This window comes from Emydura macquarii, unplaced genomic scaffold (assembly GCF_026122565.2).
Source record: "Emydura macquarii macquarii isolate MOO-44397 ecotype Brisbane River unplaced genomic scaffold, CSIRO-AGI_Emac_v2 contig_2795, whole genome shotgun sequence".
Lineage (NCBI taxonomy): Eukaryota > Metazoa > Chordata > Testudines > Chelidae > Emydura > Emydura macquarii.
In genome coordinates, this window is record NW_027132932.1 from 2262604 (window position 1) to 2286729 (window position 24126).

Consider the following 24126-nt stretch of genomic DNA (forward strand, 5'->3'; position numbering starts at 1 on the left):
CATTTATCGTCTTATATGACAGGAATAAATCATGTGTGCATATCATGCATCAAAGTCGTGAAATGGGCTATAAATGCAATAAAAAAATAAGGTATTCAAAAGTTTAACAAATGGGGGAGGGGGAGGCACCGAAGACACTCCTTGCTTGGGGTGCCATTTAGTCTAGGGCCAGCCCTGAGTATTGCTTCCTATTGCGAACAACCTGATAATGTAAAGTTACCTACATTCAGAAGATTTCTCAGAATCATGCTCTTACTCTGTGTCTTACATGTGTTTGAGAATAACAGTGACATCTTCTGGCTAAGCTATTGCACACAGAGCTTAGTTCATGCTGTAACTAACCTGCTGGTGCTCTAGTTATAGGAATGGGTGGCCCCTGTCTTAAACCTTCAAATCCCAGGACTTGTCATTCATTTTAGTAAGAATTTCCAGCCTCACCAGGGGTTTTCTGATTGAATTGCAGTCCTTGAAATCACCAGGCTTATCAATTCCAGTCTCCTGTAAAATAAAAAGATCAAAAAATCCTTCAAACCAGAGTAAAAAAATCTTTAGCCAGTAACAAAGAATAGTAAACCAATCCCTTATAGACTTTCTTTGAACAGGGATAGTGCAACGCAGAAGCTTTGCTAGAGTTAGGCATCCCAGCACTCAAAAATATTACTACATTTCAGTGTACTGGATTGATTTTAAAAGGGATAGGATCATGAAAATAGATCTATCTTGGCTCTTCCTCAAACACCTTAACATGAGCCTTGAGCGCTCCTTTCCCACTCACTGCAGCTCAGTAAAAGGCAGTGGCAGAAACTTAGAGAATGTTGAAAGATTTTCACCCCTTGAGCCTTGGACGTATTTTCTCTGTTCCTCTGTTGTCCCTAGTAGCTGCAGCCAAGAGCTAGTAGCCTAATATGCCTGCATAGCAATTACTCACCATTGTGTGTGAAGAGTTCACAATCCGTCTCAAAGCGTTTAAAAAATGGGACCCATATCATGCATCAGTGCTGCTATAATCTGGCACAATTTAAATAGGTTCTAATTGAGTAGTTTCACATTAAATAATCAATAACAATACTGAGAAAAAAAGACAAATGTATTTTTAAAATAGCATATAGCTAAATCCCATTTTGTCTAATTAAAGCCCTCCAACCCCTTTGTGTCATAGATTATTTATTATTATAGTAGGGTTTAGAGATCCCATACTGGAGCAGGGCCCCACTTTGCTTTGTGCTGTAGATACACAGGCCACAAACCTACTGTCTTAATCCTACAAAGAAGATGTACTTAAAGTAAAACATGTATGTATGTCTCCTTGCAGGAGCAGGGCCAAGTATAAGAGTGTGTGCTTCTCTGAACACAATACTATCTTGGAGAACCACAAACCAGAAGTTTTCCAAGAAAGACTGGCAGGAAAAATATAGATAAAGTATAGGGTAGTTAGAAAGAATTAGAACCTGCAAACACACACATGAGCAAAGACACATGTGAGTGTCTCTAGCTCTTAAGCTAGTTCATATAGGTCCCGAACTTGCAAAGACTTAGGCATATAATTAAACCATAAAGCATCTGCTGATCAGGGTCATAAAGAAGAATGAAACTTCCACATTGTATAATTTCTAGTAGGCATCCTTTGGTCTCGAAAGACTGAGGGTATGCACCCCTGAGAGGTAAAATATTTGTTCAGTTGGATTTATGGCAGACGCAACTGTAGCTGAAGAGACCCATTCGAGAGAGACAATCTCTGTTGCATTTGTCACATTTAAAGGTGGTGTTTCGACCATTTGGTCTCTGCCTTATGCGAGCTCTTTTCTCCTCTGCTAAGCTGCTTCCTCTCGTAGCTTTGGAGCTCTTGTTTCCAAAGGCTGTGGTCCTGAGTGTGATCTTCCCAGTTATCCATGTCCATTGCTTTGAGGTCTCACTTGCATACATCCCTGAAACCAAATTTTGGGTGTCCTTTAGGTCTTTTTCCAGATGCCAATTCGCTGTAGAGGATGGCCTTGGGATGTGCCAAGAGTGTTTGCGTGCTGGGTATGCTGGCCCGTTTGAGCACCTCAGGCTATGTCTTCACTGACGGCGGCAAATTTGCCACCGTCAGGTCAACTTCTCTGGATCGACTGAATGGTCAGTGAAGACCCACTCAGTCGATTCAGAAATGGACGTATTAAGACCACCTTCTCAAGTGGCATAGCACTGCATCGATGAGAACGTGGTTCCTGTCGGAGCAGTGCAGTGAAGACAGCGCACAGAACAGAAGCAGAGAAGTTGACGGGAGTTACGCAAGTTTTTTGCGTAGCTTGCATAACTCCGGTCGACTGTCACCGAATCTCCGAGGTAAGCGAAGACAAGCCTCTAATGTTGGTGACTCTGTCCCTCCAGGAGATTCCAAAAATTAAATGAAGACAATGCATGTGAAAGCTGTTGAGCCTTTTTTCTTGATGAAAGCATAAGGTCCATGTCTCACTCCCATACAAAAGTGTACTCATAGCACATGCACAATACACACAGATCTTTGTGTGTTCTGCCGGTTTATTGTTTTGCCATACCCATTTGCTCAGTCTAGATACTGTTGTGGCAGCTTTTCCAATGCAGATGTTGAGTTCCATTTCAAGTGACAAGTTGTCTGAGATAGTGGACTCCAGGTATGTGAACTCATTCACCACTTCAAGCTCATAATTATTGATGTTGATGGAGGATGCTTCTTCAACTTCTTGGCACGTTATGTTAGTCCTTTTTAAGCTTATAGTAAGCCAAAAGTCTTGACAGACTTTGGAAAAACTGTCCATGAGATGGGCTTCTGTGTGGGTTGTCACTGCTGAGTCACCAGCGAAGGGAAGGTGTTGGATAAGGACCTCCTGAGTCTTGGTTTTAGGTCTAAATCTTGCAAGATTGAAGAACTTTCCATTTGATCTTGTGTGCAAGTAAATCCCCTCAGCTGAGGAACCAAAGCCTGTTTCAGTAGCAAGAAGAAGATCTTGAACAGAGTTGGGGCAGGTACACAGCCTTGCTTGATCCTGCTACGAATCTGGAAAAGCCTTAGAGATTGAGCCGTCATATTGGATTGTGCCATACATTGTTTTGATGGAAGGACCAAATGATGCTTAAGAGTTTCGGGGAACATCCAATCTTTTCTAGAAGCACAAATAGTCTGCTTCTACTGACAAGGTCAAAAGCCTTTTTGAGATCAATAAAGGCTATGTAAAGGGGCTTTTTTTATTCTCTGCATTTCTCTTGTAGTTGTCTCAGTGAGAAGATCATGTTGATAGTAGACCTTTCAGCTCTGAAGCTGCACAGTGCTTCAGGATAAATTCTGTCTTCCAGGATCTGAAGTCTATTCAGGAAGACTTGGGCAAAGGCTTTTCCCATGATGCTAAGAAGGGAAATGCCACAATAGTTGTTTCAGTTGCTCCTGTCACCCTTGTTTTTAAAGAGAGTGATCATGTTGGCATCTCTCATTTCTTGTGGTACTTCACCTACTTTCCAGCACAGACAGAGTAACTCAAAGGTGTTGCAGTAGGATAGGTTTTTTGCATTTTATCACCTCTGACAGTATGTAGTCTTTTCTGGGGGCCTTTACACTGGGGAGGCCATCTATAGCAAGGCTAAGCTCCTTGACAGTTGGTTCCTCATTGAGTTGGTTCATGACAGGCAGGTTTTCGATGGCATTGATGGCTACATCTGTAACAATATTTTCACCAGAGTAAAGCTCAGAATAGTGTTCTACCCAGTGATCCCTCTGCTTAGTTCAGTTGATTGTTTCCCCTGTTGTTTTCACTGGGGCTGTTTTCTTTGAAGTTGGACCCAAGACTTTCTTGATCCCATTACACATGTTTATGATGTTACTTGTATTGGCTGCTATTTGGATGCTTTCACATAGGTGCAGTCAATAGTCATTGGTGCAATGTCGAGAAGTTTGCTGTACCTAGGTTCTTGCCGCTGTCAACATTTGTAAGGTTTTTTCATTTCAGTCTCTCTTATAATTGATTTGGGCTGTATGCTTTCCCTCGATGACTGGTGTCATCTCACTGGAATATGCATCAAAACAGTTGTTAGTCTTGTTTTCCTTTTTTCCAAAGACTGACAGAACTGCATTGTAGATTGTTTTCTTCAGTTGCTCCCACTTCAGCTGGGAGTTTATGGCACAATCACTGGAGCCAAGGGCCTGTTGTAGTAAGTTCTTGTACTGCTGTGACTTTTCTTGGTCCACTATGGTACTGATGTTAATATGAGGACATCCTTTTCCTTTAGATCTGTGTATTTTCTTTGGCTTAAGTCCGACCTTGCTGCATATCAAAGTATGGTCTATGTCGCAATCAGCACTTTGATATCTGCAGGTAATAAAGACACTATTAAGGTTGATACGCCTTGTGATGATAAGATCCAGTTGGTGCCAGTGGCCAGATCTAGGATGTTTCCATGACACTTTGTGTTGCAGCTTTGTCTGGAAGAATGAGTTTCTTACAGAGGTCATGGTAGGAACAAAATTCTAGCAGTTTCTGACCATTTCCATTTATCTTACCAGGTCCATATTGACCAAGACAGTTGGTCCATGCTTCATGATCAGCTCCCACCCAGCAGGGCATGTTTTGAAATCCTGCTGATGGTGGCATTCAACTGGTTGTAAAACTGGTCCTTGATGTCAGAAGACGAGGAGAGTGTTGAGGCATACGCACACACGAGGTTGACTGGGCCCTCAGATGTGAACAAACGTAGTGCCAAAATTCTCTCTGATACATTTGTAGGTGGTTCAATTATCTCCAGAAGTGAGTTCTTAATAGCAAATCCCACTCCATGCTCTCGTGTTTTGTCAACACTTTTCCTCTGCCAGAAAAATGTGTAGTCTTTTTCCCTAAGAGATTTGCTTGATGCTGGCCATATTTCTTGGAGGGATGCAATATCCACACTGAGTTGTTTCAACTCATCATTGATCACAGCAGTTTTACAAGCATCATTTGTTGAAGATCCTCAGATTATCAGTTGTCATGGTGCAAATATTCCAGCACCCAATCTTTAAGGATGTTTTCTTTCTCTTACTCAATTTGCCTTGTGCATTGATTAGATTCCACTTGTCAAGTTACAAAACTCTAAGCTCCAAGTACCCATTGAAGCAGGCAGACTGTGGTGGGACAACACTCTATTGTCTGGTAGCTGCCCAGTTTTATGACAGGCGGTAGTTGTCCAGTGAGATACAAGGATCTCTCCCACCATTGGAGACAGCCCCTGGCACTCAATTCTATGCCAGTCGAGTAAGGGCTTAAAACCAATGACTGCTGCCTCCCATGTTGTGTCAACATTCAAAGCAAAGCTGGAGTACCTCTCCCAGGCACAAGCCTGGGCAGATAGTATGGAGGTCCTGAGTTGCCCATGCATCAGAGTCCCCCTTTCGGTATCACCGGTAAAATCCAGAGGAGAGAAAGAACCAATACATCTGGTACCTGATTTGCTGCAGAAGTTGCTGGAAAGATACTAAAATGTTAGTTAGTGCCTGACTGCCTTAAGGGCTCCACTCTGGATTTTTTGTCTGAGTTTACTCTCATAGCCTTACAGTCTCCCAAATTCACCCACAAGGCAGCGGGGCTTTTCTGTCAGGGGTTGCTCCCTTAGACTTATGTCCTCCCGGGCTACACACAAGGCAATGGGTTTGATGAGCCGCAGGTAGTACCGTCTACTCTCATTACAGTAACAGGCATATCCTGACCTGACAGTGTAGCAATGTATCCTATTTAAAATCAGGACAAAGACTGTAATCCATTATGGGGGTTGCTGTTCAGACCAGCCATGTCTTGATTCCTTATTATGTCTCCATGAGTATTCTAATAAGACATGAGGGAACATTGGTGCAATGTTTAGGTACTAGCTAAGTATATTTTTCCTGGCAGGCTTTCTTGGAATACTTCTGTTTTGTGGTTCCCCAAAGATAGCATTGTCTTCAGAAGATTTGGGTATAGTGCCCTACTCTGTTCCAGACTTCCTCTTTGATGCTGAGCAAGCTGCTTAGTCTCTCTGCCTCAGTTCCCCATCTGTAAAATGGCGACAACAGCCATGTTGTGGGGGATAAATACATTAAAGAGTATGAGGGACATAGACACTGCAGTGATGGGGACCAAACAAGTACCAGAAAAAGATGAGCAAAGTTTCCCAGTTTAGTTTTTATTTTCATTCAAGTAGGTCTGAATGATAACAGCAGCAATCTGGGATGGTTATCAGAGAGCAGAGCCAGTTCCAGTGCTGACTGGATTTTCTTTTTTTTTTTTGGGCTCGCCCACTGAGGAGTTGGGGGTGGGGTGCTGAAAACATTTCCCACCCCAATCAGAGCAAAATGGCTAGACCTGCTCACTGTCTTTTACCTAAAAGCAAATATTTTTTTAAGAGCCAGAGAGATAATCTTAGTGCTGGAAAATATTTATCTGGAAGCCAAGTTATGTCAGTACATATTAATTTTTATGCACACATTCATGATTAAAAATAGCTCTGCCATCATTTTAAACAAGTTGGCTGGATTTGGTCCTTACCTGGGAGCTGTCAGTAGTTGATCTTTAAGATTCCACTGTAAGAACAATACTAGTAAAATGTAATACAGATTTAACTTGAATTATGCATCTTAGAAACAGATGGAAAATGTGAAATCTTTAAATCTCAAAGAAGTCCTTCATTTTGAATTTTTTTCCAATCGATTATGTGATTATTGGATAAATAAACTATGTGACTGTCCTGCACATAAACATCCTTTGTTAAATGTGTCCGTCAATAGACAATTCATATAAATGATACTAACTATCATCAAAGGAGTAATAACGCCTTTATTGATGAATAAATCTCTAAAAGACAGATCAAATGGAGGTTAACTAGCCATGCATGACATTAGCAGAAATTAAGCTGAAAAGGGCCTTGCAGGCATGCTAGCATACTGTACTTGGGTGGGGAAGGTACATGGACTAAGTTTCATGTGAAGACCTACAAGGTCAAAAATCTAACACCTGTAAAGACCATAGCGAGTCCTTTACATTTTGCCAGTCTATTAAACATTTTGAATTTCTGTAGCACCTTTCATCTGGAGTTTCACAAGGGCTTTTCACGCATTTAATCTTGAAGCCTCGCTACATCTCTCTGAGGTTGGTAGTTGGGGAAACTGAGGCACAGAGTGCCGATACCCGTACTCATCTTGAGTAAGATCTCCCTACATAAATAGTGAACTCAGTCAATCTAGTTGTGGAATTAGCTATTACTGAACTTAGGCAAAGATTTCAGAAATTGGACCTTAGTGATTTATCCAAAGTCGCACAGACAATCTGGAAGAGGCCCCAGAATGTCTGACTCTCAGTTTGTTTTCCGACCATTAAATCACATTTCCTGTCTCTTCAAGCCTCAGAAGCATATGTGAAAATCAGCTATGTCTGTAAGTTATGTTTAAAAGAAAATGCCAATGCTCTTGGTTCTCCTTAAAAAGAAAACCAATGTGTACCTGAGAGTTCTAAAGAGAGAGAGACCAAGTAAAAATACAAGGTAGCAACTGTTGTGCTGATATAAAAGGTACAGGTTCCATTAATTAGTCTCACTATTTAATGATGAGTTCTCATTACAAAACAAGCTCCTTGAAATGATTGTAGTTTTGCGAAGTATAGGAGGCTGGGCATGAGGGGAGTGGCTTTTCATTGTTGATTCAGGATATGTTTTACCCTATTGTCATGTCTCTGCACTCATGTAGAGTTGTCCAAATATTGGAAGCAGTGGATTTGTCTGGTCGAATCTGGCCAGTAGCCAATGGTGAAACACTGGAAGATTTTCAAAGAGCTGTATCTGATCCATTTAGAGATCGCAGTTTCTGATTGAAAGCTGCATCTAGAAACCAACTGCAAAGTAACCATGGGCCAGATCAAGGGTTGCGCAATTCACGTGGACCTGTGATGACCCAGCCATAAAGAGGCCGGCAGTTGAGGCTCCTTTCTGTCTTCAAGTGTATGCAGTCCACACACTGGTCGTCCGGCCCCATCCACACACAGGAAGAATCGGAAGATTATACAATATGTCCAAAGACTGGTGTGCTAGGTGCACCGTTGTGATACTGTATTTCCTGTAATGTACCTGCAACTCTTTCTTCTTTAGGGCCAGTTGCTATGTTTTACCTTTTCTATGTACATCTATTACAACCAATAATAAGTAGTATTTTCCATTTAAGACAAAGTCAATGCACAATTAGAATACCTCAACAAGAATTACACCACATATTAGCAACCTGTCTTCTCTATTTGGTACCTGCTGGAGTGAGGAGGAATGTCTGGACAAAATACTTATCTACTCATTGGAACATACAAGTCAGGACACTTGGATTGAAATCTTGGCCCCATTAAAGTCAATGGGAATTTTTCCATTGACTTTAATGGAGCCAGAGTTTCACCCTCAGTATTTAATAAATATAATCTGGTACCTTGTAATTACACAAGTACTTTTTTATTACATTGCTATTGATTTGAGTTATATGCATTGTATCACTCTTCACTTAAACTGTATGTGGCACCAGAGATGTATTAACAGAAGACATTAGCTAAACGGTCAGATAGGATCATGACCACATGACTACTCATGCTCACACATCTCCGAGTGGATACTACAGTGCAGCAGACAATAAAAGGGATGGTGCTAGGAAACTTTCAGGGAAGGCAGGAGAGCAAGGGTACAAGGAGAGCAAGGAGTAACAAGCCTTGCAAAAAAGAAAAAAAAAAAGGATATGTATATACAAGAAGAAAGGTCAGTCCCCACCTTCCTGTGACAGTGATAACTTACGTCAAAAAGGAGCTAATTTGGAAAATTGGACTGGAGAATTACTATCTGCTTCAGTGAGCACTGACCAGATAATGCTGGAATGTATTACAAAATAACCAAGTTTCCTGCTCTGATTTAAGTTGCACCAAGGGACCTGCAGGTATTTCCCAAGCATCCACGATAACAACGTGCCTAAGGAAAGCTGAGGTAGAAAGGTATCACTTTGAGCCAGGTTCTCTTTTTGCATTTTTAGTGTCAGCGTAGGCTGGGATTTTCAAAAAGAGCCTAAAGAGCCCAAATCCCAATGAAAGTTAGCAGGAATCATGGAAGATGCCATATTGATAGTCCTGGAGACTGATGTCCTACATTTATTCAGAGAAGGAGTACAGCAGGCAAAACTTCCCTTCCCTCTTCCCTGCCAGTTTGCCTCTGTCCTGTTCTGGAAGGACCACATCTAGATCTCTCTTCTGAGAAAGCCAATTAATGTCAAATGTGATGCTGGATTTTGTCATGTGGACACATGTTCACTGAAAAGTAGAGGGAGACCACCAAACAGAGGGGACATGGTAACAAAATCCAGTCACTCCACTGACCTAGAGCAGGCTCAGACGGTGACTTAGAGGTACAAGGTTCTGTAATACATTACCAATCCTCTGAGCCAGTCAGTCTCCAGTTTGTGCTCCAAAATGTATTTGGGTGTGACTTTGTATGGTTTTGTTAGGGTGACCAGATGTCCTGATTTTATAGGGACGGTCCCGATATTCAGGGCTTTTTCTTATCTAGACGCCTCTTACCTCCCATCCCGTGTCCCACTTTTTCACACTTTCTATCTGGTCACCCTAGGTTTTGCAGCTATCTTGACTCTCTTCCTTATGGATTAATATTGCTGAGGTATTTCTATCTTCAATATAAGAGCATGTTTCTCAATTGCCAATGTGCAATATGCCTCTAACTTTTCCTGTTCTTATGATCATCCAGTTAGTGAAGACAGATCCTCCAACCTTCTTGGTATTATTCACTGAAACAGGCCAGCCATATATGAACACCAAATGCACTAGTTGGCCCCTTTCTAAAATATAGAAAGGTCTTTTGCCAAAGAGAAAATGAACCCAGTGGGTGAGGAGCAGTACTTTCAGCAATATTACTACCTTCTCCCAATTACCTTGTTTTGATTTCACTTTCTGCTACCTCATTCTGGGTGTCAATAAAGTTGGGACTAGATGGTTCAGGTAATGAAAGATAACACTTTTCACCTCTGAGTTGCTTGTAGTAAATGAAACTTGTTAACATCTGAAGCATGTTCGGTAGCTAATGAAGCCAGTCTAGTTTCCATTGGATTGGTGTCCACCCCACATAAACCACAACACTAAATTCAGTCTTGTGGGCTATCTTAGCAGAGAAGTCAAGGATTGAATAAGCATGATGAATGATCAAGCCTTTTACCCCTAAGGCTGGTTTCTCTGGGTCAAAGTTTAAAGACATTAGCAGGCCAGCAGACCAAATTCTCTCACTAACACCGGCACAACATGGCTATCTATCTAAGGTACTTATCTGTCCCCATTACTGTAGTACCTGACTGTTTCACAATCTTTAATGTATTTATCCCCACAACACCCATGTGAGGTAGGATATTTATACTCTTTTTACAAATGGGGAATTGAGACAGAGAGTGACTTGCCCAGTGCCACATAGGAAGTCTGTACCAGAGCAGGACGTTGAACCCATTTCTCCAGAGTTCTAGGCTGACACCTTGACCACTAGATCATTCTTCCTCTCTGGAAGCCACTGCATTACAACCCAGCATTAAGTGTTAGACTGACTGTAAGCCAGTGGCACAGTCCAGCTGGGGCGTTGCGACCCTTCCTCAGGCCTAGGTGCCAAGGAAGGCCACAGCACCTTCCTTTGGGGGAATAAATAGTGCCCGTTTACAAGTCTTTAGCCCCGGCTCCCAGTGGGGCTGCCTTCCTTCCCAGTCTGTAGCCCTTCAGCCCTCCCACAGGCGGGCTAGCAAGCGATCTGGTGCCCCCGGCCCTCAGGCAGGGCAGGACAAGCGAGCCTTCCCACAGGTGGGGCTAGTGCAGCAGTCTGGTGCCCCCGGCCCTCAGGCAGGGCAGGGCAGGGCAGGCAAGCAGTTTGCAGTCCCTGGCCTGCAATCTGGGCAGGGCTGATTGGGCTGTCAATAGCCCCCGGCCTTCCCACAGGCAGGGCTAGTAAAATAGTCTGGAGCCCCGGCCTTGCAGGTAGGCAGGGCAGGTAGAGCTCGGGATCCTCTGTCTCCCAAACTCAGAGGGTGTCAAGGCACTCCCAGGGTGGCTAGGGAAGGGGGGAGCAAGACGCAGGCCCACCCGACTCCACTGCGTTCCAGCCCAGGGCCCTATCAGTGGCAAGGCAACACACTGATGGGGTTTAGCCCCTGACTCAGCCACTTACTAGTCGGCTGTCCCTGGGCCAGTCCCTCCCACCCTGTCCCCAGGTACTTGCAGGCATTACTCTCACTCTGGGTCACTGGGGTACACAGCGAGCGGCAGACCCACAAATCCCTCCCCATCGACCGGCGGCAGGTCTGGGAACTCCTCTGTGTCATCAGTGGAGGGCAGCTCCTCCAGGTCCCAGGGGTTCCTCTGGTCCACAGGGTTCAGTCAGGTCCTGGGGCTCCCTGGCATCAGGCAGTTCCTCCAGGTCAGGGCTGGCCTCAGGGGATATTTCTCACCCAGAAATTTTGGGTGGCTTGTTCCAACTTCTAGGGCTCAGTGGCCCCATCCAGTCACTAGGGCTCAGCGGCCCCATCCAGTCACTAGGGTCCGGCAATCCAGGCAGGTTTTGGATGCTCTGCTCAGTGGGGCGGTTGCTCCAAAGAGCTGCTGGGTCTGGATCTGGCCTAGACCGCAGCCTCTGGGAAGACACATCTGCCTCCAGCAACAGCTTCCCCTCTACTGAGCTGCTAGGCCAGTCTTTTATAGTTCCCCTTCCTGCCTTGGCTCCGTCCCTCTGTTGCCGGGAAATTTGTCCTGTAGGGCCCTGTTCTGCCCAGCAGGGGCACTGCGATCCTTCCTCAGGCCCAGGCTCCGAGGAAGGTCACAGCGCCTTGCAACACTGACTTTAAGTGAAGGGAGTAAGGCTGGGGAAACTATTCAAACAGAATAATTTGCTCATTGAATTTAATCCTTTATTTCTCTTCACAAATCATCAATGAACGGACTTAGATTTTTATTTATTTGTATGTTATTCAGAATTGTTAGAACACTTAGCCCCAGATCCTAGCTCTGCTTGTATTTGGCATCCACACTTTGCACCACAGAAGTGCAGAGAAGGGATACGCCATGGAGGCTGTTTTCTGCACCATCTTAAATGCAAGCTAAGGCTTGGGTTTGTAGCTATACCTATCTGGGTTCGTGTTTGGATATGATGATGGTAAAATCTTGCTATCTGTTCTCATGAGAGTTCAATCCCAAATTGTGGAAATATCATTAGATTTCTGAAAGCTTGCATGGTGGAAATCTCTGAAAAGTGCCTATTCCTATGAAATCTCACACAACTATCGAACCTGAGCTTAGTCTGGAATACAGGGATCTAACCTGAAGGAAAAACTAAAGGGTTAGGAACCTGAGATTTGAATCTATATTCTTCTGAAATTCAAAATTGGTTACATTTCAGGTTTTGATTAATCTTTTGTTCTAAGTCTCAGGATTATTGTTATTATGGAGTAGACTATAGTGATTTAATGTAAATTAACAGCCTGCAAACTTGCAAACCACGTGGAATTAAACCATATGATTCAATGCTGTGGCTTTTCCTGACCGATTAACATAGACTACGTTTTGTATTCCCTTAGGGACTGCTTTGAGGACAATTAGTTAAACCTACCACTCTAATCATGTGGATTTGTTTAGGAGCAAGGCAGCCTCATGATATAAAGTGCCTATTTCAGTTTGAACAAGCAGATTTATTGAAGCTTTTACATGCACACTATAGCTACCGTATGCAAAATAAAAATCCATCTAAAGTCAAGAGAGAATACATGCAAACTAAACACTACAAGAAATATAATATCACAAACGCTTGCTGCAGAATAATGTCATGCATGCAGCAATTGTAATATCTGATTATCACTCATAGTAAAATATTATAATAATAATAGTTTCACCAGGGGCCACGCTATGATATGATACCCTTATATGGCAGTGTCTCCAATTGTTCAAAGACTCTTGTATGTGCTACTTTTGTTCTTTGTGAGTGGTCCCATTTAAGTCAGTGTGACTAATCACACTACATAAATGTACGCACATGTGCAAATCTTTGCAGAATATCACAGTCTGGCCCTTATATAGTACCTTTATTCTCCAGCCTTGAAGCATAAACTATGCCTCAAAAAAACCATGTCACATAGGTGTCCATATAGCCATGTTACAAAAGGTAAATTGAGACACAGGCTAGTTACTACTTGTCCTAGGTCATTCAGAGTCAATGGCAGAGTTGGAGTCCACTTCCTGACCTCTACTATAACCACTTTCTCCCTTGCTTGTGTAACCCTTCAGCCAGACAGAATCAGCAGCAGCAAGGGCCGGGTTCTATATCTAGGGGTCCCTGTCAATGATACCGCACCAAACTGGCTTGAACCCCCATCCAGCCACCTGGGAAATCTCACACTATCCCCTGGGCACCCCAAAGGGCAATACTTCCCCTCTTGCAAGCACAGAGTCTGAGTGTAGAAAGTAAACCTTTTAATAACAGAAGGGAAGTAATACAGCACTGGTTTGGGAAACAGTGCAAACAGAATTCATGAACTCAATGAGCCAAACCCATCCCAGAGTATGGGGCGTGTCCTTCGCCTCTCCCTTCTTGCTTTCCCCTGTACTGACCATCATAGTTGCAACGTCCGCCTCTCAATTGGGGCTCAGCCAGTCCCCCTCTGCAAGCTCCTGCCGGATGCAGGCTTGACCAGGCCTCCTCCGCTGCTGCCTCCTGCCACCTCTGGGCCTCACTGAGTCCCCGCTCCTGATTCCCACCAACCGCTCCTAGCTCCCGCTGTCTGCTGGCGCCAACTGATCCCACCATTTGCTGGCATTGACCGCTGTTGCTCTTGCCATCTACTGGCACTGACTGATCCCGCCATCTGCCCACTGCTGGCACCTGTCTGGTGGTCATCAATCAAGGTTTCCCAGTGTCTCTAGTGATTCAGCTCTTAGTGAATTTCAGCTCACGGGAAAACCTTCTGCTGACACAGAAGCAATGTCCCTGCTTTTAACAAACAAAAGCCTCCGAGAGGAACCATTAATTCTACCTTTTAACAGTGGGAGGAGATCATTAACCCATGCCTAAGGGTAGCCCTTTGCCAGGGCTAGTGCAATCTCAACAGGAGACTTCTCACCCCTCCCTCTCCCCTTGCAATGCTGAAACATCCGTCCGCCACCCTTTTTGGGCTCTGTCTGGGTAAGAGGGATTTTTTATCAGAACAGGCTAAATACAGATCTGATGCCATTTGTTCATACAATCAAAGGACAACATTTCATTACCCCTGCAGTTAACACAAAAGTGACTTGTAACACAATACCAGACACATTGACCATTTCCCATCATACTCAACACCTAGTGTGCTTATGCAATATGCTGAGGACTTAATTGTACTCATGAAAATACAAAGCCCATGCAAATAACGTGCCCTCCTCTCAGCTGCTGAGCAGGGATAGTGCCACTCAGACACTCAGATCTTGCTTACACTTGTTACACTAACTCAGCACAACTTCCCAATGAATTATGCTGTATGAAACTTCCCATTCAGTTATACAGCAGGATACTTCATTTGATCTGATTAGTTACAAAGGCACAGTATCTAATTCCCAAGTTTAGAACATTGGCTACTTCCTAATTATATCAGATAAAAACTTAATTCTCTCTATACGCCAATTTAAAATAGATCATGCAAAATTTACCATTTTGGTACCATAGTTAACATTCAGTAACTAGACTGAAAACCTTGGTACTTAGTCTCCTTCTTCTAAAAAACCCTAACCTTTTAAGTGACAAATGATTATGCAGTGTTTATTGTTCCGTTAATTTAAGTTGCGTACCAAGCGATCCTCTTATTTCAATAAAAGAAATACAAGACAGTTATATCAAATTACTTGCTACCTAGGAGCCCCAAAACACTTGTAGAACAGAAGACAGTTCACCCCATCTTACATAGCAGGGTATTTAGTAATGTTCTTAGTCCTTTCAATATTGACAAACACATCAGGTCAAATCCTAATCCCAGCCATGTGTGTGTAAATCCAGAGTAAATTCACTGGGCTAAACTTCAGTTCCATTAATGCTAATATAAATGCAGAGGAACTCCATCAGAAGCAGATCCATTTTTCAGAAGGTAGGAGCCAGATTTTGGAAGATATTTAGGCACTTAAAGATGCAGATAGGTGCCTACTGGGATTTTCAAAAGTGCCTAGGAACTCAAATTCCATGGGTTTCTTAAATACCTTTAAAAATCTGGCTTTAGGTGATTTAGTGCTAAACTAATCTGGCCCCTTCGGAGGTCTCAATTTAAATCCTGAAAACGGACCGGGTAGTTGTTAATTCCTAACTCTTGGTGGACAATGACCCATATCACACATTCACGTCACAATTAGGCACAGAGTCTACACACAAGGACCACACATGTTGAGCAAGGTAATATGTTCATGAAGGCCATGATCCTACAAACACGTATGCACATGCTCAACTTTAAGCATGTCCATGAGAGCAAGATCAGGACCCCAGTCACTTGTCAAACCATACTCACACTTTAAAGTGTTGCTAATTCTGCTGCTGGCCTTTCCCCTGGATTTATCTTCTCTGGTACACCACATCCTGAACCATGCACTTCTGTGTGCAGTCAGTCTCATCTTTGCTGCAGCAATAGTTTGTCTCTTATTCCCTGATTTGCTCCTGTTGCCATAAGTAATATGTGATAATATCTAGACCAGTGGTACTCAACCCGTGGCCCAATCACCACATAGCAGTGGCACATGTGACATCCTCAGGACCCTACCGGTAGTACATATATTGTGTGGCTGTAGCCTACATAATACATAGAGGGCTGCAAATGTGGCCTGCAATGGTAAATAGGTTGAGAACCACTGGGTTAGAGCATTGGTCTCCTAAACCAGGGATCTCAAGTTCAAATCTTGCTGTGGCCTGGATGGATGGGAGGGCATATTGGAATGGATTAATGGAGATGGGTGGATGGATGGATGGATGAGGGATTGGTGAAGGATGGTTGATTTGGATGGGTGAGCATGTATGGGGTTGGTGTATGGGGATGAGGGGAATGAATGTATGGGTAGGGTGGGAGGAGAAGGGTTGATGAGGGGATGTATGGAGGAGTGAGGGAGGGCGTATGGGGATGGGTGGATGAGGGTGTATCTGGATGGATTGATTGGTAGATGGGTGGGGGAGCATGGAAGGAGATGGGTGGGCAAGGGTGTATCTGGAGGGGGTATGGGTGTTTGGGGAGGGGGAAGTTGTATAGGTGGGGGAAGCATATGCGGATAGGTGAATGGATGGGTGTTGGTATATCTGGATGGATAGATGGGTGGGGGGGGGAGATGGTGGAGGTACACCTCCAACTCATGTTGAGGGCACCTGAGACCTGGCTTCATAGTTCAGGGATTAGAGCAGGGTTTCTCAACTCACAGCCCAATCAGCACACAGCAGTGGCCCATGTGACATCCTCAGAGCCATACATGTAGTATATATATTGTGTGGTTGTGGCCCACTTAATACATAGGGAGCAGCACAATGTGGCCCACAATGGTAAATAGGTTAAAAATCACTGATCTAGACCCACCAACTTTCTTCTCACAGTTCAGTGGCTCAGGTCCAGCCCACAAATTGTTGCTTTCAGTAAAAAATATTAATTCTTGATACTTAGTGCTTTTCATCACCAAGATACTGATATGTCTGATATTTATTTTATTGAAATAGGATGGTGTCATTTACTTGATAAGCAACTTGTTGGTAAATTAATAGAACAATAATAAATAACTGTCTGTTCAGTGCTTTGGTGATGAAAACTCTAAGTATCAAGTATTAATATTTTTACTCACACAACACACCTGCAAAGTATTTTGCTTTATACAAATGGGGAAATTGGGGCAGGGCAGCTGAGTAACTTACCCAAGACCACAGAAAGAGTCAGAGCCAGAGCCAGGATTAGAAGTTAGAGATTCCTGGCTCCCATTTATTAACTTAATTTCATAAATGAGACAACTGGGCACAGATAGATTTAAGGCCCAAATTTTCAGCTTGGGTGCCTTAAATTAGACATCAGTGGTCTGATTTTCAAAAGTGTTGTGAGTCAAGGGTGAAAATACTTAAGGTCACATGATAATAATGTCAGAACCCAGAAATCCTGACTCCCTGCTGTCTACTTTAACCACTTCCTTCAGCACAGACCTTGTCTACACACAAAAGCTGTACTGCTTTGCCCACATCAGGTAGTTAAAGTGGTAAAACCCACCTCGTGTAGATGCAATTATATTGGTATAAAGGTACCTTATACTGGTATAGCTATACCTGTAGTGTAGAAGAATAAGATATACTAGTATAAGGTATATTTATAATGATATAACTGCATCCACACTGTGGAGTCCACTGACTGAACTTTTATGAGAGAAAAATCACACCCGTAACCGAAATAGTTAAACCTGTATAAAAATTGTGTGTAGACAAAGCCACAGTAGAACCAACGGATAGTGTTAATGGTAGAGGAGCACACAAGTCAGCACAAATGGCTCTGGTCAGAAATTAAACATTCAAGCAAAGCTAGGGCTTTTGTTAAGAGCAAACACTCAGCAAGATTCAACAAGGCACAACTTAAAACTGCAGAATCATCAGCTGTGCTACTGCTGACTTATGCCAGGAGTGATGAAGGTGTGACCCGTCCATGCCCAGGCTAGCCACCTGAAAATGCCAAGGTCAGGGCAGGCTGCAAAAGGAGAGCAGATTCTCCCAGCACTGGTGGGTGACACCGAAGTCAGACTTCCCAACCAGCCACAAACAGTGCTTCTGATTCCCCACACTGGTTATCAAGAAGCCAAAATAAAAATACACACAGCACCCTTTACTGCATCTCAGTCTCCGGCTCCCAATCAGCCAGTTGTCCAGTAAAGAGGTCAGTTATTTAAAACTCTATGCTCTTTACCAAAAAGGTTTCTCGTGATCCCAAAGGGTCAGTCACAGTACCAGATCAATATAAGTTTAGATCTTACCCAAAATACCACACTGCCAGCCAATCCTTTAGTAAAATAAAACTAAAGGTTTATTATAAAAAGAAACAAACTATAAGAGAAATGTTAAAGGATTAAATCAATCAGATACATACAAATGATTTGAAAGTCCATATATATCAGGTTTCTAGTAGAATTGTGGAGTTTGCAGGCTTGTATAGTCCTTCTGGTGTATATCCAGTACCTGGATGGGGCTCAGTCCTTTGTTTCACAGCTTCAGTTCAGTTCAGTTGTAGATGAGTTGATGCAGAGGTAGGCTGGAGACTAAAGACAAAGACTGAAAGACAAAATGGATGTCGTGCAGCTGCCTTTTATGTCCTTTGGTGTTTGCCATGCTGCTTGTGGAATTTTACAGGAACAAGATGGAATCCAGAGTCACATGAGTAAGTCCTGGTGACTCATCAGGTATATCCCTGGCTTCTCCCCCTGGCCCTTTGTACTTGTGAATCTCTTAATGGGCCATTAAGCAGGCTATTGCTGCAGCTATCCTGTCAGGGCGTCGTCCAGACACAGCACAATTTGAAATACAGATATATCAACCATATCTATAACTTCCATTACACATATAACCCATGAACATAAACATCATCTTACTTAGCACATTATAGCCTTTCTAACAGTACCTGGCATATCTCACGTGAATTACTATGATTTTGACATATTGATGTTAAACAACATAATAAATGCCCCTTCCTCCCCCGTCCCCCATCTTCCCAATCCAGCCAGCGTGACAGAAGGCCCATTGTGATTTTCCTGCCTTTGTCAATTCTGTCCTGGTTTTTAATTTACCTTCTCAGTGGTGTCTCTGTGCAGGCCAGGACCTAGGTAAAAAATTATTCAGGGGAAGGTTGTGGAAATGGGTGGCTACTGGAATAAAGCTGAGTGAATAATTGATTTTTCAATTCAGCCAAACCAAAAAAAAAAAAAAAAAAAAAAATTTGGTTCAACTTGTACCAAAACTTAATTTTTCCAGTTTTTGTTGCCAAAAATGGAAAACAAAACAACAACAAAATGATGAAAGAAACAAAAGCAAAATTCATTTTGGTTTGACCCAAATCAAATTTTTTTGTTTGTTTTTGTCATTTCAGGTCCTTTTTGGCTGTTTTTTCACATTCTTTTCTGTTAGATAAAATTTGAAATGAAACTCCATTTCAAAATGAAAAGTCAAAACATTTTGTTTTGAAACAGTTGAAATCAATCATTTCAGTAATTTTCCCTTCCCTTTTTTTTAAGCCAACACTCTGCTGAATTCAGCCTGAATTTGTGAATAGTTTTGGTGCCCCCCAAAATGCATTTTTTCCTGGAAATTTACTATTTGCAAAAATAAATAAATAAATAAAATTGCCCAGCTTTATCCTGGAGAGCAGAGCTAAAAAGAGAATCATTGCTCAAGGAGGTAATCTGTGTGAGACAGAAGCAAGGTGACTGGACACACACAATGTCAATATTAAGCATTTCAGTATCATTAGCGAGGGGGTACCATTTGATTTTTCTGGGCGGCGATTGTCTTAAATCCTTATTTGCCATTTTTTATGTGTCTTAGAAAATTCTGCCTCCAGTGCAATCAATGGCAATCTAACACCAATTGACTGATTTCTACCCCTTTCATGAAATAAACAGGATTTTAAGCTAATAATTTAATAGAAATCATGTAATAAAACCAATTGGCAACCTGACTCTGAAATTTGCTGTTAAATAGTTTACACTCAGTGAAGTGAGCAGAACTAAGGTTTTTGTTTGTTTGTTTGTTTGGTAAATTGCAGTTTGTTAATAAATGCAAATGTTGACAATCTGGGTAAACCCAAAAGCAGTCAGCAAGAAAGGACTGAAAACTATCAGTTTGGAGGCCCTGAGATATTTATACTCTACAAACTACAATTCACCAGAATGTACACAGAGCACGTGAAGTCAAATTATCCCTAGATTCCTTGCATATCACATTTGGAGAAATGGACTTGGAAATGATTTTCAAGTGTTAGCAACAGTGCTCACACAATGTACTGGCACCACAGAGACTTAGCAAATCTGATCCTTGCTGCTGCCTCTCTCTCTCTCCTACCTAGCCCAGACAGCACCTTTTCTCTGTATTGACTACGATACCTCCATACACATCTCAGGTAATAGATACCATGTTTGTACAGCTCTTAGCACAGTGAGGTCCTGGACCATGTTGGGGTTCCTAAGTATAGTGCAATATAAACAATAAATAATAATAATAATACTGTACTGTGATGGGCACTATAGAGAAACCTGTGATAGGAAGATAGACATGGGTATATAAAACTACCCAGTGTGCAGATATTCACAATATGTAAGGTACAAACAGGGCAGGTAAAAGATGGAATTACAATCACAGCTCATTAGTTCCTGGATTACCCTGTTTTAAGCCTTATACTTAATGATGTTGCAGTGCGGTGGTTCTCAGTAAAGGTATGTGGGCCTGCAACCGTCCTAGGGGGTCCTTTTTGATGGCCCACAGAATAAAACATTTTGAGAAATGAGGTGTGGAATGTTTGGAAGGGGAGGACACATGAGTGAATCTTTTACTTATCGTTTGGCCAACAGAACAGGCAAGTTGGAGATCCAATGGTTTCATTTATATTATTATGCCCAAAGATGCTAATGTCATGTAAGATATTATAAATCACTGATGTATAAGCAGTTGGGATCAAACTCTCTAAAGAAAGAGCTGATGGTACCCCTTGCAGAACTGCACCCAGACAGTCGTTACAAGGATTGTACAGGTAAAGCACTCTCCTCTGTCTGTATGGACACACAACACTTTTTTGAGTTTCCATTGCATCAAACAGCAGCTGTACCGAAGGAGGGTGAACATCCAGGTCCATTCTTTGAGACCATATGATGTAAGGTGGTGTAAGACAATCAACCTTAGATTAGGAGGTTTTTTAGGTAAAAAAACCTAGGCAGGAATAGGGGACAAAGTATTATGTTGGATACAGTCCAAGAGATTCAGAGACCAAGAGAGATCGGATTCTTGGTGACAGGGAAGTAGTGTCTTAGTTGAATAGCAGCATATTGTTTGAGACCATCTGTGTTTAAGGAAGCAGGACCTGTGTACATTCTGTAAATAAACAAATTACACTAGAAAATACCTTGACTGCCTCACCCACTGATTTCAATTTAAACAGGGAAACTGATCTACATGGCCCTGAAATCTGCTACCACTCAGCAATGGGGTAACTATCATTTCTTCCCCTCCACTTCTTTCTTTTTAAAGCTCTTCAATACCTTGTCCTGGGCTGCCCACACCGCTGATCTTGCACACCACACAATCTCTATCTATTCCTTCAAATCTCTCCTCAAAAATCAAACTCCTTCCTCCGTTTCTGTAACAATAGTTCAGTCTCACACTAGCATTTGAAATAGCGAACTAATTAAAAAACAAAATATGAAACTAACACAGTGCAACTCCTTTGACAAACAACAACCTCATGACCTCATTTGCTGTGGGTCTTTCTCCCTCCCATCTCCCCCTGAGTCGTGTCATGCCTTAACTAACCTAGATTACAAACTGCTCGGTGCAGGAACAATGGGGCTGCCTCTCTGTTCCAGCCAACCTGCACCCAGTGCAGGAACAAAAGGAAAAGAGCACAGGTGGTGCTAAGCTGCTTTTGCCCTTCTGGTGTTCTCAAACTTAGAGCAACCACAAGATTGCTCTAATTTCTGCCTTGATGAAATGGTAGCTAAGGCCCAGAGGGACTATTGCAGCACCAAAGAAAAGCCAGTGCACAGCAGTGCTCTGGTCATATCCCCTTCCTCCCACCCCAAGATGTCACCTATCATTGGAGATGCAAAAGTGGATAGCCCTATACTCCAAGAGTAACCTCCTCACCTCACAGGTATCCCCAGGGCTATTTCTGAGTGCTTTTCACTGGTAAAGTGTCAGAAAGAGGCTAGGCAGGGACAGGGAATCAGCTGCAGGGTATTATCTTCATAAAGCGCCATGCAGCCTTACATTATAATGCTATTTACCATTGGCAAATAATAATAATAATACTTTTTGTTAAGTATTTAATTGCTTTTATTTTTAGTTTTACTTCAATCTCATTAGGTCAATGTATTGTTCCCACCCTCTCTGAACTAACAGCTCTAGGGTTGCTTATGGAATCTTTTCTTTTGAAGCAAACCTACTGCATCCCCATTTCATTTTACATCCCAGATTTATTTCCACCTGCACGGCACGTTGTGTTAATGTCTATATTCTGTACTGACGTGAATGACAGTCTGTGATTTAGAAACAGTGCAGTCAGGAAACAAATGAAGAAAAAAGGTCATTGGCCCAAGCCAGAACTTCTGAGTCAAATCCCTTTGCATTCTCAGGAATTAGGGAGATAAGAACCCAGCCCACTTTATAGTTTTGTTTCTGGGTCAGAGCCTAAACTGAAAGGAGTACTGTTTTTAGTTCTGCTCAGATGCAGTTGAAATCCCATGAGGTCATCTGATTTTGTTAGATATGCACTATTTCGGGCTGAAATCTTATACAGCAAGAGATCAGGAGACTTTGGAGCCAACCCCAAGCACTACCCCTGATTTGACTTCAAACCCGCATCACAAACTGTAGCCTAATCCTAAAGTAACTCCATCTTCTTGGTATATTATCAATTGCATTTTACAACAGTATGCACTTTTTTTGCTTGAACATTTGCAGGCATGAATCCATATAAAGAGTAATTATCTCTGCTGGAAGATCTTTATGTTAAAAAAATAGCAGAAATAAGATAGTTTTAATATGCTGTACATCTCTAAGTACCATGTCATACCCAACCAGTATAACAAAACACCAGGTTCTACTCAATACACATGAATTAGAAAATTATTTTCAATGTGGCTATTTGTATTGCCTCTAAATATATATTACTTACATTGAACTCAGCTCTGATGGGACATCCTGGATGCAATCCCAAATTCACTGAAGTTAATGGCAAAACTCCTCTTGACTTCAGTGGGGCCAGTTTTTCACTCTTAATTTTTAGTGGAGTTCCTACTTTTTCTTAACTTAATATCTCATCTTCAACATCTCACCTGTACAAATAAGAGCATCAAAGACAACACATTTTTGTTATATATTCAACTAAATTGCTATTATAGGCAAACTCATTCTAACTCTAAATTATGAGATACTGGTATAAAAATCTAAGAGTGAAGAATGAACAAATTCTGCGTGGGAGGTTTGATTGAAAAACAAGGACCAGAGCCTCAGCTAGTATATAGCTCCACTGGAGTCATCTTTACACCACCTGAGGATCTGTTATTATAAGTTAATGTTGTATCACTACATTCAACATTCCGTGCCCAGTTCAGTGAACCACGATGCAAAGTAGCAGAGAGTTTAAATTATAGAATCTCTACTGTTTTTTCTTCTCAGACTCAACATTTCAGACATAGCATCAGCCTTCATAAGGAAACATTGTCTTATTTGGGCAACCTTGTTCTCATTGCCTGCCAACTGCTTTAAGCTAAACAATCAATGCTGTCCTTCTCAACTTTTTCCTTTCCAATTAATTAATTTAAATTGACTATTAAGTCAGCAGAGTTTTTGATTGATATTTTCATTAACAACCCTCTCATGCAGACCTGTCCAACACCTAAGAAATGTATGATAATGTCCAATCTGCATGAAGGGGTCTGAGCGTCTCCCTTCACCTCTCAGTGCTAGTGAGTTATTACTTGAATTGTGCTTGCTGTTTCATTGAGTGTAATTTGAATACAGATTAGCTGCCCCAGTGTTCCAGAGCTTTGGCATTATCATTACTGGGGACAGTAATTTGACTGATGAACACACGGGTTATCACAAGGTCATCACCTTCACAGTATTGGAATGGTCCATCGTCCCAATTTTGGAGGGAAGGAGGCTAAACCTTTCAATAGCAAAATTAAGTCCTGTAAATTAACTTGTCCAATAACTTATTGAATAAATCCTGTACTAATTAAAGAACCAATACGCTTCTTTGTTCTCAGATCTTCAAAGGCTTTATTAAAATCAATGAAGTAATATCAATTTTACAGGTTTTTTTTTTTTTTTTGGTAACGTGAATTAAGATCCTTCATCCAATTATGCACACAATGTTCTGTACGTGTAAAATGATTTGGAATG